General features: G+C 42.5%; 1 long non-coding RNA gene across 1 annotated transcript; it reads right to left on the bottom strand.

The window, feature by feature from the left end:
- Window positions 1–19,087: 19,087 nt before the first annotated feature.
- Window positions 19,088–19,859, bottom strand: LOC119328450. The gene is made up of 3 exons (XR_005158970.1): window positions 19,507–19,859; window positions 19,361–19,432; window positions 19,088–19,233 (listed from the first exon to the last, which is right to left on the bottom strand). It is a non-coding gene; the product is annotated as an uncharacterized LOC119328450 (long non-coding RNA).
- Window positions 19,860–21,131: the final 1,272 nt, after the last annotated feature.

Below are 21,131 nucleotides of genomic sequence, written 5' to 3'. Positions count from 1 at the left end.
TTGGGCCTTCCTTTTTTTAATTTGGCCTTTTTGGGGGGGACAATACTCTATGAATGATGATCATCACACTTCTATTTATTTACAACTCAATGATTAAAACTCGATACTAGAACAAAGTATGACTCTATATGAATGCCTCCGGTGGTATACCAGGATAGCAATGATGCATGAGTGACTTGTACGAAAGAATTATGAACGGTGGCTTTTCCACAACTAAAATGTCAACTACATGATAATGCAAAGCAATATGACAATGATGGAGCATGTCATAGTAAACGGAACGGTGGAAAGTTGCATGGCAATATATCTCAGAATGGCTATGGAAATGCCATGATAGGTAGGTATGGTGGCTGTTTTGAGGAAGGTATATGGTGGGTGTATGATACTGGCGAAAGGTGCGCGGTATTGAGAGAGGCTAGCAATGGTGGAAGGGTGAGAGTGCGTATAATCCATGGACTCAACATTAGTCATAAAGAACTCACATACTTATTGCAAAAATCTATTAGTTATCGAAGCAAAGTACTATGCGCATGCTCCTAGGGGGATAGATTGGTAGGAAAAGACCATCGCTCGTCCCCGACCGCCACTCATAAGGAACACAATCAATAAATAAATCATGCTCCAACTTCTTCACATAACGGTTCACCATACGTGCATGCTACGAGAATCACAAACTTCAACACAAGCATTTCTCAAATTCACAACTACTCAACTAGCACGACTCTAATATCACCATCTCCATATCTCAAAACAATTATCAAGTATCAAACTTCTCATAGTATTCAACACACTCATAAGAATTTATTTTTATTAATCTTGAATGCCTATCATAATTAAAGAAAATTACCATGATGTTTTTAGGACTCTCAAAATAATCTAAGTGAAGCATGAGAGAACAATAGTTTCTATAAAACAAATCCACCACCGTGCCCTAAAAGATATAAGTGAAGCACTAGAGCAAAAACTATATAACTCAAAAGATATAAGTGAAGCACATAGAGTATTCTAACAGTTTCCGAATCATGTGTGTCTCAATCAAAAGGTGTTTACAGCAAGGATGATTGTGGAAATCTAACAAATAAAGACTCAAATAATACAATACACTCCAATAAAAACACATATCATGTGGTAAATAAAAATATAGCTCCAAGTAAAGTTACCGATGGAAGTAGACGAAAGAGGGGATGCCTTCCGGGGCATCCCCAAGCTTGGGCTTTTAGGTGTCCTTAGATTATCTTGGGGTGCCATGGGAATCCCCAAGCTTAGGCTCTTGCAACTCCTTGTTCCATAATCCATCAAATCTTTTACCCAAAACTTGAAAACTTCACAACACAAAACTTAAAGTAGAAAATCTCGTGAGCTCCGTTAGCAAAAGAAAACAAAACACCACTTCAATATACTGTAATGAACTCATTCTTTATTTATATTGGTGTTAAACCTACTGTATTCCAACTTCTCTATGGTTTATAAACTATTTTACTAGCCATAGATTCATCAAAATAAGCAAACAACACACGAAAAACAGAATCTGTCAAAAACAGAACAGTCTGTAGTAATCTGTAGCTAACGCAAGTTGTGGAACCCCAAAAATTTTAAAATAAATTGCTGGACGTGAGGAATTTATCTATTAATCATCATCAAAAATAATTAACTAAATATCACTTTCCAAATAAAAATGGCAGCAATTCTCGTGAGCGCTAAAGTTTATGTTTTTTACAGCAAGATTAAAAAGACTTTCCCAATGTCTTCCGAACGGTTCTACTTGGCACAAACACTAATTAAACACAAAAAACACAACCAAAACAGAGGTTAGATAAATTATTTATTACTAAGCAGTATCAAAAAGAAAGGAATAAAAATAAAATTGGGTTGCCTCCCAACAAGCGCTATCGTTTAACGCCCCTAGCTAGGCATAAAAGCAAGGATAGATCTAGGTATTGCCATCTTTGGTAGGCAATCCATAAGTGGCTCTCATAATAGATTCATATGGTAATTTAATTCTCTTCTAGGTAAGTGTTCCATGCCTTTCCTTAACGGAAATTGGAATCTAATATTCCCTTCCTTCATATCAATAATTGCACCAGTCGTTCAAAGGAAAGGTCTAACAAGAATAATAGGACACGAAGGATTGCAATATATGTCAAGAACAATAAAATCTACGGGCACATAATTTCTATTTGCAACAATAAGAACATCTTTAATTCTTCCTATAGGTTTCTTAATAGTTGAATCCGCAAGGTGCAAGTTTAAAGAGCAATCATCAAAATCACGGAAACCTAGCAAATCACACAAAGTCTTTGGAATCGTGGAAACACTAGCACCAAAATCACACAAAGCATAGCATTCATGATCTTTAATTTTAATTTTAATAGTAGATTCCCACACATCATAAAGTTTTCTAGGGATAGAAACTTCCAACTCAAGTTTTTCTTCATAAGATTGCATCAAAGCATCAACGATATGTTTGGTAAAGGCTTTATTTTGACTATAAGCATGAGGAGAACTTAGCACGGATTGCAACAAGGAAATACAATCTATCAAAGAGCAATTATCATAACTAAATCCCTTGAGATCCAAAATAGTGGGTTCATTGATATTTAAAGTTTTGACTTCTTCAATCCCACTTTTAACAATTTTAGCATCAAGATCTAAAGACTCCGAATTTTTGGAACGTCTTCTAGGTAAAGGTGGATCATATTTCGTCCCATCATTATCAAGATTCATATTGCAAAACAAAGATTTAATAGGGGACACATCAATAACTTTTAGATCTTCATCTTTATTATCCCCAAAAGTTTCTGGCTTAGCGGTCATCTTATTAACTAAGGTGGCCTGCTTATGCGAGACTTCAGCTATTAACTTCTCAAGGTGAGCAATCTGAGATTTCAAACCATCAAATTATTTAGTCATATCATCAAGCTCTTTATTCATAAAACACATAAAGATTTTTTGTTCCTTAAGCTCGTTTCTAAAGAAATTATTATGCTCAAATTGTAAGACCATAAAACTCCTGACGTTGCTTTCGATCTCTTCTAACCTTTTAAGGTGATGATCACCAAATCTAGGTAGATCCATTGTGACAAGCAAGCAATCCAACACACAAGCAAACAAGAGACGGGCAAAAAGAGGCAAATAGAGAAAGAGAAGGAGGACGGAGAGAGAGGGCGAATAAAACGGCAAGGGTGAAGTGGGGGAGAGGAAAACGAGAGGCAAATGGCAAATAATGTAATGCGGGAGATAAGGGTTTGTGATGGGTACTTGATATGTTGACTTTTGCAAAGACTCCCCGGCAACAGCGCCAGAAATCCTTCTTGCTACCTCTTGAGCACTGCGTTGGTTTTCCCTTGAAGAGGAAAGAGTGATGCAGCAAAATAGCGTAAGTATTTCCCTCAGTTTTTGAGAAACAAGGTATCAATCCAGTAGGAGGCCAGGCACGAGTCCCTCGCACCTATGCAACCAAATAAAATCCTCGCAACCAACGCAATAAAGGGGTTGTCAATCCCTTCACGGTCACTTACGAAAGTGAGATCTGATAGATCTAATAAGATAATATTTTTGATATTTTAATGACAAAAGATGCAAAGTAAAGAAAGCAAAATAAACGGAAAATGAAATAGCTTGTTGACGGAAGATTAATATGATGGAAAATAGACCTGGGGGCCATAGGTTTCACTAGTGGTTTCTCTCGAGAGCATAAGTATTATGGTGGGTAAACATTTTACTGTTGAGAAATTGACAGAATTGAGCATAGTTATGAGAATATCTAGGTATGATCATGTATATAGGCTTCACATCCGAGACAAGTAGACCGACTCCTGCCTGCATCTACTACTATTACTCCACACATCGACCACTATCCAGCATGCATCTAGAGTATTAAGTTCAGAAGAACAGAGTAACGCTTTAAGAAAGATAACATGATGTAGAGGGATAAACTCATGCAATATGATATAAACCCCATCTTGTCATCCTCGATGGCAACAATACAATACGTGCCTTGCTGCCCCTACTGTCACTGGGAAAGGACAACGCAAGATTGAACCCAAAGCTAAGCACTTCTCCCGTTGCAAGAAAGATCAATCTAGTAGGCCAAACCAAACTGATAATTCGAAGAGACTTGCAAAGATAACAAATCACACATAAGAGAATTCAGAGAAGATTCAAATATTGTTCATAGATAAACTTGATCATAAACACACAATTCATCGGTCTCAACAAACACACCGCAAAAGAAGATTACATCGAATAGATCTCCACAAGAGAGGGGGGAACTTTGTATTGAGATCCAAAAAGAGAGAAGAAGCCATCTAGCTAATAACTATGGACCGGAAGGTCTGAAGTAAACTACTCACACTTTATCAGAGAGGCTATGGTGTTGATGTAGAAGCCCTCCGTGATCGATGCCCCCTCCGGCGGAGCTCCGAAAAAGGCCCCAAGATGGGATCTCACGGGTACAGAAAGTTACGACGGTGGAATTAGGGTTTTGGCTCCGTATCTGGTAGTTTGGGGGTACGTAGGTATATATAGAAGGAAGAAGTACGTCGGTGGAGCAACGTGGGCCCCACAAGGGTGGAGGGCGTGCCTGGGGGGTAGGCGCCCCCCCTACCTCATGCTCTCCTGGTTGCTTTCTTGACGTAGTGTCCAAGTCCTCTGGATCATGTTCGTTCTGAAAATCATGTTCCCGAAGGTTTCATTCCATTTGGACTCCGTTTGATATTCTTTTTCTGCGAAACTCTGAAATAGGCAAAAACAACAATTCTGGGTTGGGCCTCCGGTTAATAGGTTAGTCCCAAAAATAATATAAAAGTGTATAATAAAGCCCAATAATGTCCAAAACAGGATATAATATAGCATGGAACAATCAAAAATTATAGATATGTTAGAGACGTATCAATATGTGGACTGAACTGCAGAATGCCAGAATAAGAGGGGGATAGCTAGTCCTATCGAAGACTACGCTTCTGGCAGCCTCCATCTTGAAGCAGTTGAAGAGAGTAGATGGTAAGTTAACCAAGTATCATCGCATAGCATAATCCTACCCAGCGATTCTCCCCTCGTCGCCCTATGAGAGAGCGATCATCGGGTTGTATCTGGCAGTTGAAAGGGTGTGTTTTTTTAAGTATCTGGTTCTAGTTTTCATAAGGTCAAGGTACAACTTCGGGTTGTCCTTTTACCAAGGGACACGGCTATTCGAATAGATAAACTTCCTTGCAGGGGTGCACCACATTTCCCAACACGCTCGACCCCCCTTGGACGGACACACTTTCCTGGGTCATGCCCGGCCTCGGAAGATCAACACGTCACAGCCCTACCTAGGCACAACAGAGAGGTCAACACTCCGGTCTAAATCCTATGCGCGCAGGGGTCTGGGCCCATCGCCCATTGCACACCTGCACGTTGCGTACGCGACCGATGAGCAGACCTAGCAAACTCCATTACAAAGGAAGTTGTGTTACGCGGTCCAACCCGACACGCGCCACTCAGTCGCTGACGACAAGAAGTCTTCGGCTGAGACCACGATGTCGAGTGCCCATAATTGTTCCTGCGTAGTTGGTTAGTGCGTATAGGCTAGTGGCCAGACTCAGATCAAATACCAAGATCTCATTAAGCGTGTTATTTTGATGTAACCACGAACGCCGACCAGGGCCAGGCCCACCTCTCTCCTAGGTGGTCTTAGCCTGCCCTGTCGCTCCGCCACAAAGTAACAGTCGGGGGCCGTTGGGAACCCAGGCCCACCAATACCAGGATGGAACCACCTGTTCTTTAGCCCCAACACCGGAATCACTTGCGGGTACTCTACGAGCCGACCCGACTTTAGTCACCACAAGTATCACATATTATGTATATAAGTATATACCCGTGATCACCTCCCGAGTGATCATGGCCCGATAGTATAGCATGGCAGACGGACAAGAATGTAGGGCCACTGATGGAATACTAGCATCCTATACTAAGCATTTAGGATTGCGGGTAAAGGTAACAATAGTAGTAATAAAGACAGGCTATGCATCAGGATAGGATTAATGGAAAGTAGTAACATGCTACACTACTCTAAATGCAAGCAGTAGAGAGAAGAATAGGTGATATCTGGTGATCAAGGGGGGCTTTCCTGGTTGCTCTGCAGACAGAAACGGGCCCTCGAAGGTGAAGTAGTCGATCACTGGTTCAACCGCGGTGTCGGGGTCTACCATAAAGAAGTAACGGAGGGGGAACACAATAAATAACAGAGCAATCAAAGCATCACAAAGCATAACATGGCAATACGCGGTGCTAGGGATGACCTAACACAGTATTATGTGCTACCGGCGAAGGGAGGAAACATCCGGGAAAGTATTCCCGATGTTTCGCGTTTTCGGGCAAATGAACCGGAGGGGAAAAGTTGTATGTTCGCTATGCTAGGGACATGTGGCGAACGAACGGACCACGTGTTCGGATTCGTCTTGCCGTTCTGAGCAACTTTCATGTACAAAGTATTTTCATCTGAGGTACGGTTTATTTTATATGAAATTTCAAAGTTTTAAACAATTTCTAGAGTTATTATTAATTTGAAATTAAATGGTTAAATTGCTACGGACACATAGAAGTGTACCCAGCAAAGGCTTACAGGTGGGTCCAGTGGGTAGTTGATTGTTTGACCAGTCAAAGGTTGACTGGTCAACAGGGTGTGGGGGATCCACATGTCATTGGCACAGATCTTTCTTTTTTTATATTTTTATATTACACTAGGTTTAGTTTATCTTTCTTCTAGGGGGTTTTCTGATAACATAGGGTTAGGATAATTAACGCATGGGGTTTTATTGCTAATGGGGGGTCTAACAGGGCCGGCCTATCTAGCAGAGAGCCCGCTGGCTGGGCTCGTAGAGACGGCGACCATGAGCTGCACAACCGGCAGCAGGCGTGCGTGGGCGTGGCACGAGAAAGGGCCTCGCGGGCGGGGCGGCCAAGCTTCGGCGAGGGCAGCAGCAACGGGGAAGCAGCAGCAGAAGGCAGGGCGGACAGCAGCAGTTCAGTAAGCAGGAGCAAGCAGCACAGGAGAAGGAGTAGTGCCGCAGTGCGGCACCAGCGGCGGCAGCAACAGCATATAGCAGTAGAAGGGGTTGTAGGGGGCGCAGCCAGGAGTGGTGGGGCGCGAACAGGACGGCCGGGAGGCACGGGAGCGCGGCCACGGGCGGTGAGTGCACCGGGAGCAGAGCTCTGGCTATGGTGAACACGGATGAGCACGGGAGCGGCGGTAAAATGATACGGATCGAAGGGATAAGCGCGCGAATCGGTCGAGGGACTCACCCCGGTGCTCGTGGATGAGGTAGGAAGGTCGGGGGAGCTCGGGAGGCGGCGAATCCGACGACGAACGCCGGCGGCCGTGGCCGGGAAGACAACCAGATGGTGAGGTTGTGGATGGCTCCAACTCGAATCGGAGGTTGTAGGTGATGCAGACGAGGCCGAAGGAGCACTAGACCATAACCTCGCGGTTCGGGCATGACTCTGGCTGCGGGAACGGCGGTGGCACGGCCATGGCCGGATTGGGTGCGCGCTACAGAAGGGAGAGGGACGCGAGGGGAAGGGGATCTGAGGGGTTTGGGTTTTGGGGGAGAGTGAGAGGGGGAGGGTGAGAGGGGCAGGGGAAGACCTTATCTGCGACGGGGAGCCACAGGATGGACGCGCGTGGCCATCCGCGGCCATGGATGGGGCGCGCGTGTCCATGGAGCTCCTGGTGAGCAGGAGCAAGGAGGAGGTGGCGAGGTGGGCTGGGCTCCCGTTGTTGACCTAGAGCCCAATCCACATATAGTTTAGGTCTTTTCTTATTTTTCTTCTTTGTTTCTTTTATTTCTTCTTTGATTCATAAATTGTTAGGCCACCCATTCACTTTTGTAAAATGTGTGGCAGCTCTCAAATTTTAGTATGCAATTTACCTTACTTCCACAAAAAGTTTGGGAGTGGTTTGAAGTTTTGGTACTGTTTTCATATCCAAGGCCATTTTAAACATCTCTAAAAATGTTGGTTAAGGCATAAAAATTATCTAGTGAATATTTGCAACCTAAGGAACATTTTCAAACTACCATTTTTAAAAGTATAATTTGACTTGCATTTTAAATTTGAATTTGTGTTTGGTTTGAAACAAAGTGAGGATTTGCAACTTAATTATGATGACATGGCATCATTAGGCATGAGATTGCTGTAGCATGATACTGGGGGTGTTACAGCAATCAATCAAACATGGCATCACCTGCAATCTGGCATGACACGCCAGGTCAGTACATTAAATGTACTTGCAAGCTCACAACAACCAAAAGCATCAAGGAAAAACGACCACATAGCATCAGACAGGTTAATTAGATAACAACTACTATGATATGAAAGCAACTGCTAAGCATGATATGAAACTAATACGATACTGATAAACCACCAACTCAGATCTCAATAGCCATCTCACTCTTGGCTATCCGGCCAAGCAATATACCATCTTGATCACCTCGTGATCCACCTTATCATCTCGTGATCAAATCACCCACATGCTCACCTCGTGACCATATCACAACTGAATGATCATCCTTGAGATCATCTCAAGATCATCATCATCCTGCCAAACTGTTACTGATCACAATATCAACATATAAATCACCTATACGTCATTCTATCATGTGAGTGTTGATCGTACGGTGTGACCTAGTACGAACTTGTGCCCATGACCAAGGACGCAGCTATCGATAGATTAAATAGACACTCTCTGCAGAGGTAGCGCACTTTACCCACACCAAAGAACCCATGGCCTCGCACTCCCGTTCAGGTGGACCAACGGTGTTCTGACAAAACCGATCTACTGCCATGACACTCTCCCGACAACTCCGACCAAATCCCTTCTGGGCTAAGTCATGGGTGGCCCCGTGCCTACCAAAGGCATCAACAGCCACCGTTGTGGCAAAACAAAAACGGCCCAAACAGGGACATGTGCTCAAAACCAACCATAGGCACATAAGGCTTATGTCGTCCTACCTGATCAGGGTAGCACCCGTGCATAACCTTCCCTCATTGGAGGCACCGGCGAGAGGCACGACAATAGACCACATTAGGGCCTTCCCCATAAAAGGCAAATGTGGTTGCACTAGAAAAGCCTGGTTAAGTGGCACCTAACCAACTTAATAACGGAATTTATCCCCAAAAACATAACAATGATGGCTGATACTCCAATAGCATCTATCAACCAGTAATCCAAGTCATAGATATATCCAACAATGTTAACTAATCCAAAGCATACTATCATCCTATCAAAATACTCTATCCAAAGAACTACTATCATGATAAATCCAAGAATGATAATACTACTACTCCAATAGCAAGAACAAGCTATCCAACTAAGATCCACATGCAAGCATCATCTCCAAAATCATACTCCCAAAACACAATATCAACTAGCACCATGATGAAAAATAATTGCAGCCACTAATAATCCAAAGGCAGCATGACATGCAAATTAATACTGCAAAATGAAAATAATCATAACATGGGCCACTAATAATCCAATGGCAACATGTCATCCTCATAGGCTGCAAAATATTAATCCTAGAACTCCAAGCAACATCATGGCAATAGCAAGATCAAAATAATACTACGGGAAATGCCACGAACAAGATCACATGTAGCTAGAGCAATATTTTAAATAAGTTTAAATAAGTAAACCATGTCACTGCATTGCAATCATGCAAATGGAGGGTGTGGCTTGCCGGGGGTGGAGGGATTCATCGAGAAGAAGTGCGAGAAGCTCGCGGAAAGAATCGCCAGAAAACGTTCTCTCTCAGAGGGGGCGGAATAGGGGCAAGGGCATAAGGGTCATTTTCAGAATGTTAACACATGGTGAAAATGGTACCAACAGAACGGGATTGACGAGACGAAGAAGTGGGCTTTGGAATCACCTCATTTGGAGTTAGGATCAAAAAGTTATGATTATTTTTCTGCTAGGGACCTATCTGTAAGAAAAACCTTTACAAACGGGCCCTTCACAGAAAAACAGAAGACGCGTTCCTGGAAATAGGCTTTCACTGAAGTGAAAACACATTTCTGCCTGAAGTAGAAGGGGAATACGCTCTCGAAAAGCGAAGATGTAATCACGTGGATTACGCCTCTACTTATCCAGCGTGACAAAGGCGGGGCCGGCCTCTGCATTGATGATAGCGGGTCCCACCCGATCTCTCTCTCCTCCTGGCTCCCTTCTTCTTCCTCTCGACAGCGCAGGGGATGGACGAGGCCGGTCGGCCCCGACGAGGATTGCGGGCGGCTCCGACCACCATTCTCGACGACTAACCTACCGACGAGCTTGGCGTGGTAAGATGAACCCACCCAGTGGTGGCGCGGAGCTCAAGGAGGTTCGGCTTTAGTGCACCTTGGGCTGCGGTGGAAAGTTGCTTCGGGCGATGATGAGGAGCATTGCATGATGGCGGAGGCGAGGAGCTGGGGTGATGGATCGATGTCTAGGTGGTCGAGTGGGACTCTGGTGGTGTCAGGAAGGATTGGAAGATCTCGGTTCGTCGGAATTTAGGCTCGAGGGGGCGGCGGCCATGGGGGCGATGGGGGTCGAGGAGGAGCCCTCGAGCTTGGGGAAGAGGCTGGGCGGGGCCCTGGGAGGTAGGATAGGAGGATGGTGAGCTCGGGGGGTCTCGGGAGTGGCTTAAATAGCCGACGGGAGGGGTGGCCGAACTGGCGTCATCGCGGACGCCTGGCCGGCGCTGCAGACGCGTGTGCTCGCACCCGAGCTCGGTGGTAGACGGCGGAGGAGGAACAGGGGAGGAGCTCATGGGGGCAGAGGATGCCAACGGAGCATGGGGAGGAAGAAATGAACGCCATTAAAGCTCGGTTGGCCACTGTTTGCCCGTGGGCACGCGGGACGAGCGCCAATGAGGAGGTTTCCGGAGGGGCGGAGAGGTCCAGAGAGGTGGCGGCGATTAGAGGAAGACGCTGGACATGCTCACGCGCGTGAAGGCGACGAGGGGAAGAGACACCGAAGTGCAAACGACGCCCTGGACGCGGCCGTTGCGCACAGAGCGCGTGCATTGCCATGCCAGCTATGCGGTCACCACGGGACAATGCACAGGGAGGTCACGAGGGGATTGCAAACCTTGTCTGGTGGCTAGTCCTTCCAGGGTGGAGCATTTATGAGACTATGGCTTGATCTGAGGTGTTGTGGTTGGGTTGGAAATAATCTCTGAAGTTTTCTTTAGCAAAATTGGCTGCGCACTGTGATACGTCTCCAATGTATCTCTAATTTTTGCTTGTTCCATGCTGTTATATTATCAATCTTGGATGTTATATAATCATTTTATAGTCATTTATATCATTTTTGGTACTAACATATTGACATAGTGCCAAGTGCCAGTTGTTGTTTTTTCCATGTTTTTTACATCACAGAAAATCAATATCGAACGGAGTCCAAATGCCACGAAACTTTACGAAGAATTTTTATGGGCCAGAAGGAACACAATGGGCCCTGGTTGTGCCTAGGGGTGCCCCAAGGGGGCACAACCCACCAGGGCACTCCAGGAGGCCCAGGCGCGCCCTGGTGGGTTGTGCCCACCTCGGGTGCCCCTGGACCGCCTCTTTGCTCTATAAATACCCCAATATTTCCAGAACCCTAGGGGAGTTGATGAAATATTCATCCAGCCTCCGCAGAGTCCAAAACCACAAGATCCAACCTAGACACCATCTCGGATGGGGTTCACCACCTCCATTAGTGCCTCTCCGATGATGTGTGAGTAGTTCTTTGTAGACCTTTGGGTCTGTAGTTAGAAGCTAGATGGCTTCCTCTCCCTCTCTTGATTCTCAATACAATGGTCTCTTGGAGATCCATATGATGTAACTCTTTTGTGGTGTGTTTGTTGGGATCAATGAACTTTGAGTTTATGATCAAATCTATCTTTTTATATCCATGAAAGTATTTGAGTTTCTTTGATCTCTTTTATGCATGATCTCTTATAGCCTCGTATTTCTTCTTCAATATTTGGGTTTTGTCTGGCCAACTTGATCTATTTATCTTGCAATGGGAAGAGGTGCTTTGTAGTGGGCTCGATCTTACGGTGCTTGATCCCAGTGACAAAAAAGGAACCGACACGTATGTATCGTTGCTACTAAAGATAAAACGATGGGGTATATCTCTACATAGATAGATCTTGTCTACATCATGTCATCGTTCTTATTGCATTACTCCATTTCTCCATGAACATAATACACTAGATGCATGCTGGATAGCGGTCGATGTGTGGAGTAATAGTAGTAGATGCAGGCAGGAGTTGGTCTACTAATCTTGGATGTCATGCCTATATAATGATCATTGCCTGGATATCGTCATGAGTATTTGAAGTTCTATCAATTGCCCAATAGTAATTGGTTCGCCCACCGTTTGCTATTTTTCTCGAGAGAAGCCACTAGTGAAATCTACGGCCCCCGGGTCTCTTTCTCATACTATTTGCATTCGTGATATATTTTATTTGCCTATTATTTTCATATCTATTAATACAAAAACTGAAAAATACCTTGCCGCAATTTATCCTTATTTATTTTATTTTGCGTTCGTTCTATCAATCTACTACAAATATATCTCATGATAATTTTCCTACCTGAGGCGCCATATCCTGGAAGGGATTGACAACCCCTTTAACACGTCAGGTTGCAAGGATTTGTTATATGTGTGCAGGGGATGTTTACATTGTGTTGCTTGGTTCTCCTACTGGTTCGATAACCTTGGTTCCATATCTGAGGGAAATACCTACCGCCGCTGTGCTGCATCATCCCTTCCTCTTTGGGGAAATACCGACGTAGCTTCAAGCGACCTCAAAAGGAATTTCTGGCGCCGTTGCCGGGGAGGATCTTCAACATATACCAGGTTCCTAATCACAAATCTCATCTCCTTGCAATTTACATTATTTGCCATTTTGCCTCTCATTTTCCTCTCCCCGACTTCACAAAAGTTTGTCGTTTTATTCGCCCTCTTTTTCTATTTGCCCTTTTCTTGCCGGATCTGTTTCTATGTGTGATCTTGTTTGCCGGTATTATCATCATGGATAGTTCTTCCTCTATTGCATGCACTCCCGAGAACGAGGTTCTCAACTTTAAACAAAGGGGAGGAGAAAATCTAAAAGATGCTTGGTATAGAATTTGCAATGCTCATAATATATCTATCTTTAAGCAATCTACTATTGTTCTTTTGCATTGTTTTTATGTTGGTATCACCACTTGGTATAGATTCGTCCTTGATACGATTACCTGTGGAAATTTCTTGATGTGTCCTTATCTTGATGCTTTTAATGCTATGGGAAATTCAGTGGGCTCACCACCTCTCGTGATTAATGAAACAACTTTGACTCTTGAGCATGTTATGCAAAGACTAGATGCTATTGAAAAGAAAATCACCGAAGATCATATGGAAATTATAGATAAAAAGATGCATAATTTTGCCACCAATATTGGGTCAAAAGCGGGGGATATTTTTAAGTTGTTAAAAGCAAAAGGTACCGTAATCCATGAAAGAATAGAAGAAAGCCCGTCTAGGATCGATAAATTAGAAGAATTTTTTAGTAATCTTAGCACGGCTTTCGTTTCCGCTAAAACTATTGAAAAAACTCCCGTAAAAATTGGCAAAGTTACTCAAGTTACCAAGAACAAGGGTGCAACTTCTAGTAATAGTAATAAAGAGGATCTTAAGATGATTAGCATTCACCTGGATTTTGTTGAAGTGATAAGAGATCCTTTTTGCAAGAATGAAATCTTTAAATTTATTCCTAGGAGTATTGTTATTGAAGATATTTATGCTAAATCTTTGAAGTATTCTAATTGTTTGATTGAAGAGTTGGACAAGGATGACAAAACTTAGATCCTTGCTTTATGCCTAGCTAAGGGCGTAAAACTATAGCGCTTGTTGGGAGGCAACCCAATGAATAAAATTTATTTTTTATTTTTGTTTTCTGTTCTTATGTGTTATCAAAATTATGCTACTTCTATGATTGTGTTTTTTGTGTTTTAATTAGTGTTTGTGCCAAGTAAAGCCTTTAGGGTCTTCTTGGGTGATAGTTGTTTGATCTTGCTGAAAAGACAAAAACTTTTGTGCTCACGAAAATAATTTTCATCTTTAAGCAGAGAGCGATAAAATACCCATTCCAATTGCAGTAGATCAATATACAAATTGCTCAGGCCGTCCTCATTTTTTAGATTTTTTAGAGTTACAGAAGTATTCGAAATTGTCAGATTGCTGCAGACTGTTTTGTTTTGACAGATTATGTTTTCTTTGTGTTGTGTGCCTATTTTGATGGCTCTATGGTTTTCTTTGATGAGTTTTTGCATTAGAAAAGTTGGAATACTGTATATATAATGCAAAAACAAAATATGAATTGGTTTGATACAACACTTATAGTAGTGATTTATTTTCTTACACTAACGGATCTCGCGAAGGTTTTGTTGAGTTTTGTGTGATTGAAGTTTTCAAGTTTTGGGTTATCTTACGATGGATGAAGGAATAAGGAGTAGAAGATCCTAAGCTTGGGGATGCCCTGGTATCCCAAGATGTTATCCAAAAATGAACAACCAACTAAGCTTGGGGATACCCCCGAGTGGCATCCCCTCTTTCTTCTAACGACCATCGGTATTTTACTCGAAGCTATATTTTTATTCGTCACATATTATGTGTTTTGCTTGGAGCATCTTGTATGATATGGGTCTTGGCTTGTTTTATTTTTTGTTTTAAGTCTTGATCCCTTCATGGACACACTTATTTGAGAGAGCCAAAATTATGTCATGACTTGTTAGAATTGCTCTCTATGCTTCACTTAAATTTTTATGAGCAATGGACTTGCTCTAGTGCTTCACTTATATCTTTTTGACCATGGTGTGCTTAGTATTTTTGAAGAAATGCTCTCTTGCTTCACTTAGATTTATTTGAGAGTTAGTAAAATTTTGAAGAAATTCTCTCTTGCTTCACTTAAAATATTTTGAGAGAAAGAAAAATTATGCTCATGATCTTCACTTATATTTGTTTAAGCTTATGAAAAGCAGCAAATGAAAATTAGTCCCAAAGTGATAGATATCCAAGAAGGATATAATAAAAACTTTCATGAAGACCATTGGACAAAATAAACTTGATTCTTAGTAATAGTTTTGAGATATGATGATGTGATATGTGTCATCTTGATGAGTAATTATGCTTTAGTAAGAATATTGGTGTTAAGGTTTGTGATTCCCTGTGCAAGCATGAAAGTCAATAGTCATGCAATGAAATTATATCCTACTTGTGGTGCATTATTCGGTGTTAATTATGCTTAATGCTTGCTTATGAGATTATTCATTTCTTGGTTGGTCGCTTCTCAATCTTTTGCTAGCCTTCATTTTTCACTAAGTATGATCTCTACTTGTGCATCAAAAACCCTTTAACCCAGTTTTGCCACATGAGTCCACCATATCTACCTATTTGCGGTATTCTTTTGCCGTTCTAAGCAAATTTGCATGTGCCATCTCAAATTTTCAAAAATAAACTTCTGTTTTGTGTGTTCGTTTCGCTCGCGGAGCGGTGAGGGTTGCTAATATTTTCCATGCTAGATGTGTTATTCTCAAGATGAGTGTTTATTCACTTATCATTGCATGAGAGTAAGGCAAAGGTATTAGGGATGCCCGGTCCGGAAATGAAAAATGAATTTACTTTATGTTGTCAAAATGGTACTTGCTTCACAACCATCCTCTCTGTCCAGAAACTTGGAACAATTCTAGAGAAATCTTGGCTTAATGAATTGATCCCAAATTTGGTGGAGAGAGGTTTTATGGTCATGAGAATGCTCTGGTAAATTTTCAGCCAACATTAAGCAATATAAAATATACTTGCTTCACAACCTCAAAATATTGACGGAAGCAAAGATTTGATCATGTTCTCACATAGATCAAGGGATGGAGCTTAAATTTAGAGGAGTGGGTTAATATGAGCACATTAAGGAGTATGCAAAATTTCAACTCATTTGGAAACTCCTAGCTAGTACTTCCTTCATAATGCCTTCTGTCTGACAGAAAGTTTGAAAATTTTCTAAGGAAGATTGGCTAGGCAAATAAAGTTGAATTTTGGCATGAGGCAATTATTTGGATGATATATCATTCCCAAAAAGTTGGGGAGCAATCAAGAAAGCATAGGTGGCACTTCCTTCATAGAAAGCCACTCTGGACAAAAGTGAAGAATAATTATTGGAGAATTATTTTTGGGCTAGGACAGGAAATTTGGGGCATATTTGAGCAATATATGACCCAAAGGAATTATGACAAATAGTTCGGAATTTTCTGATGGACAGAAATATAGGTTGCTTCACAACCTAGGGCACTTGAGGTTATTCCTTTAATAGAAAAGGAATTTTCCCAAAGAAAAATAATTATGGGGTTGGGCTAGGATGAAAATGGCATAGTCTTGGGATGAGTTTTAGAATGAGGATTCACTTGGGGAGAGGAAATGATGATGATCTCCTGGGTTGCAAGGCCATAGATCCACTCCAAAAAGAAAAACAGAGCAAAAATCAAATAAATCAAAGGAAAAAAGAAAAGGGCCAAAAACCAGGCTGTTACAGGCATCAATATTATGAATATGTGTATCACCACGATCGAGATTCAACAAAAATAGACCACTCATCAAGGGTGCATGACCATAAAATATATTACTCATATAAAAAGAACAACCATTATTCTCTGATTTAAATGAATAACCGTCTCACATCAAACAAGATCCAGATATAATGTTCATGCTCAACGCTGTCACCAAATAACAATTATTCAGGTCCAAAACTAATCCCGAAGGTAGATGTAGAGGTAGCGTGCCGACGGCGATCACATCGACCTTGGAACCATTTCCGACGTGCATCGTCACCTCATCCTTAGCCAATATTCATTTAATCCGTAGCCCCTGTTTCGAGTTGCAAATATGAGCAACAGAACTAGTATCAAATACTCATGCGCTACTACAAGCATTAGTAAGGTACACATAAATAACATGTATATCAAATATAACTTTCACTTTGCCGTTCTTCTTATCCGCCAAATACTTGGGGCAGTTCCGCTTCCAGTGACCAGTCCCTTTGCAGTAGAAGCACTCAATTTCTGGGTTAGGTCCAGACTTGGGCTTCTACCCGGGAGCAGCAACTTGCTTGCTATTCTTCTTGAAGTTCCCCTTCTTTCCTTTGCCCTTTTTCTTGAAACTAGTGGTCTTATTAACCATCAACACTTGATGCTCCTTCTTGATTTCTACCTCCGCAGCCTTGAGCATTGCGAAGATCTCGGGAATCGTCTTGTTCATCCCTTGCATATTATAGTTCATCACGAAGCCTTTATAGCTTGGTGGAAGTGATTGAAGAACTCTGTCAATGACACTATCATCCGGAAGATTAACTCCCAGCTAAGTCAAGTGGTTATGGTACCCAGACATTCTGAGTATGTGTTCACTGACAGAACTGTTCTCCTCCATCTTGTAGGTATAGAACTTGTTGGGGACTTCATATCTCTCAACTCGGGCATTTGCTTGAAATATTAACTTCAACTCCTGGAACATCTCATATGCTCCATGATGTTCAAAACGTCTTCCAAATCCTGATTCTAAGCCGTAAAGCATGGCACACTAAACTATCGAGTAGTCATCAGATTTAGCTTTCCAGGCGTTCATAATGTCAGCAGTTGCTCCTGCAGCAGGCCTTGCACCTAGCGGTGCATCAAGGACATAATTCGTCTATGCAGCAACGAGGATAATCCCCAAGTTATGGACCCATTCCATGTAGTTTCTACCATCATTTTTCAACTTAGCTTTCTCTAGGAACGCATTAAAATTCAAGAGAACGGTAGCACGGGCCATTGATCTACAACATAGATATGCAAAAACTATCAGGACTAAGTTCATGATAAATTTAAGTTCAATTAATCATATTACTTAAGAACTCCCACTTAGATAGACATCCCTCGAGCCATCTAAATGATCACGTGATCCATATCAACTAAACCATGTCCAATCATCATGTGTGATGGAGTAGTTTTCACTGGTGAACATCTCGATGTTGATCATATCTACTATATGATTCACGTTCGGCCTTTCGGTCTTGGTGTTCCGAGGCCATGTCTATACATGCTAGGTGCTACCTCTTGAGCACTGCGTTGGTTTTCCCCAAAGAGGAAGGGATGATGCAGCAAAGTAGCGTAAGTATTTCCCTCAGTTTTTGAGAACCAAGGTATCAATCCAGTAGGAGGCTACACGCGAGTCCCTCGTACCTGCACAAAACAAATAAATCCTCGCAACCAACACAAATAGGGGTTGTCAATCCCTATAAGGCCACTTACGAGAGTGAGATCTGATAGATATGATAAGATAATATTTTTGGTATTTTTATGATAAAGATGCAAAGTAAAATAAAGGCAAAGTAAAACGCAAAGGAAATAACTAAGTAGTAGGAGATCAATATGATAAAGATAGACCCGGGGGCCATAGGTTTCACTAGTGGCTTCTCTCGAACCGAAAACCAAAAACCGAACCGAACCGAAAATTCAGTTTTTTCAGGTTTTGGTTATGGTTTCAGTTTGCGAAATCCAAAACCATACTCAATTCGGTTTTTTCGGTTTAAAACCGAAAAAATTCGGTTAAACCGAACTAAACCGAAAGCCCAACAACATAAAAAATTACAGGCCCAGTCGGCCGGCCCAATAGGCAGTGGCCCTAGGTCAACTCACAAGTCCCTCACGCTCACCACGCAGAGCCGCAACCCGCACAGCGGCACAGGAGAGACCGAGGCCAGCCGCACAGAGCACAATATGGGTGGCGGCGGCGCCCTAGCTTAGCTAGGTCATACTCCGGTGCATCCATCCGCGCTCCGCAGATCCGGTCCCTCCGCGGCTCCGTAGCTGGCGAAGCTCCGTGCGTCCGTCCATCTCCCCTTCGTCCTCCATCGCGCACACCGGTGACGCTGACCTCTGCCGTCCGTCCTCTGCATCGCCGCTGACCTCTGGCTCTGCCCTCTTTCCTCCACGCCGTTGAGTCGCCGACTCGCTGACATCCGCGGCTCCGCCCTCCGTCGCGCTCACCGACGCACGGTTCCACGGAGCAACACGAGCCGTCGACGCCATCATGGTAAGCCCATTCTTTGACCTTGAGTTCGATCTGGTTGGATACTTGTTCAGTAGCATAGCATCTCCCTGATCTCATGATACTTGTTCAGTAACATAGTTGGTTCAGTTTGGTTGCAGTAGTAGTGGCTGAGAAAAACAAGTATTTCTTCAGTAGTAGACTAGTAGTAGCGGCTGCAGTAGTGTTTGTTTGCTACTGAAAAATTATTTCTTCAGTGTTGGTTCTGTTATTAGTACTAATCTGAATGGGAACTACCTAACTTATTTCTTCAGGTGTTCGATAGTGTCAACCTTGGTGCTGGTTATGTTGCTAGTCAAGGTTCCTTACCTGAAACACAACCTGATGTTACCCCTGACAGTGTTAGCAAGAAAAGGAACAAGAGGTCAAAGGCATGGACACACTTCACAATTCAGGTGGATGATCCGGATCATGCAAACTGCAACTATTGTAGTGCTGTATTGGGTTGCAAATCCACATCGGCAGGTACTGCTTCTTTAGTAAACCATTTGAAGATTTGCAAAAAAAATCCTGCCCACATCGGTAGCAATCAGACCGAGCTTACCTACCAAGTTTGTGCTGATGGCAACTCTGTGGTTCCTTGGCAATACAATGAGAAAGAAGTTAGAGAAGCATTTGCTCGCATGATTGTGGTAGATGAGCTTCCGTTCATATTTGCAGAGAAAGAAGGTTTTAGGTTCTTCATGTCTAAAGCTTGCCCTAGGTTCAATGTGCCATCTAGGACCACTATGTATAGAGATATCATTGCTCTTTATGAAACTGAGAAAGCTATGCTTATAAAATATTTCATCGATTCACGTCAAACTGTTTGCCTCACCACTGATACATGGACATCAAAAAGACAACAAAGCTACATGGTTCTTACTTCACATTTCATCGATTCTGCGTGGAACCTTAGGAAGAAAATTATTAGCTTTGTCTTGGTAGATGGACACAAAGGGGACGATATTGGGAAATCGTTAGAAAAATTACTGATTGAGTGGGGCATTGAACGAGTGTGCACTATTACCGTAGATAATGCGAGTTCTAATGACACTTGCTTAGCCTACATGAAGAGATCTTTGACTAATAGGGGCTGCACACATGCAAGAAGCCAATATCTTCACATGAGGTGTGTGGCTCACATTGTTAATCTTGTGGTTCAAGATGGGCTAAAGATAATGTGCCATCCTGTAAACAGAATTCGCCATGCTATCAAGTTTGTTAGAGCCTCCCCAACTAGACTGGATGTATTTAAGAAGTGTGTGCAGCTCAGCAAGGTAGCGAGCAAAGGTTTGATTAATATTGATGTGGCTACTAGATGGAACTCTACATTTGTAATGCTAGACAATGTTGAGAAATTTGAGAGGGCATTTGAGCAATATGCACTTCATGATCCCAACTACAAGACCGAGTTGGAAAAAACTGGTCCAGAACCTAAGCCCGATGCTCTTGACCAGCGGGGTCCTCCAACTCAAAGTGATTGGGTATATATTCGTGAGTTCAAACAATTCCTCCAACACTTCTATGACCTCACTAATAAGGTTTCTGGCACCAAGTATGTTACAGCCAACACCTTCTTGGAAGAGATTGCTGATGTTAACTTTTTGTTGGGTGAATGGAGTGATCATGTGATTTGTGGTGATGATGAAATATTTAAATGCATGGCTCTCAAGATGAAAGCGAAGTATGAGAAGTATTGGGGTGATCCTGAAAAGATGAACAAATATATATTCATTGCGGCCATCCTTGATCCTAGGTATGTGGTTGATTGGTTGTTGTTCTTTTGTCAAATATATGTATGTTATTCTTAATGTCTTTCTAACTTGTCTTCTCTTGTCTTAATTCTTTATGCAAGGATCAAGGAATCTCATTTCTTTAAGGACATGGTTGAAGACACCTATGGCTGTATAATAGGTAACAGAATCTTGACTTCTTCACACAATGAATTTGTCTCTCTTTTTGGAGAATACAAAGAATTATATGGAACCAGTTCTACTAGTGAATTAGCATCACAAGCTCGTGCTAG

This window comes from Triticum dicoccoides, chromosome 7A (genome assembly GCF_002162155.2).
Source record: "Triticum dicoccoides isolate Atlit2015 ecotype Zavitan chromosome 7A, WEW_v2.0, whole genome shotgun sequence".
In the NCBI taxonomy this organism is placed as follows: domain Eukaryota; kingdom Viridiplantae; phylum Streptophyta; class Magnoliopsida; order Poales; family Poaceae; genus Triticum; species Triticum dicoccoides.
This window is presented reverse-complemented; position numbering and strand designations above follow the sequence as displayed.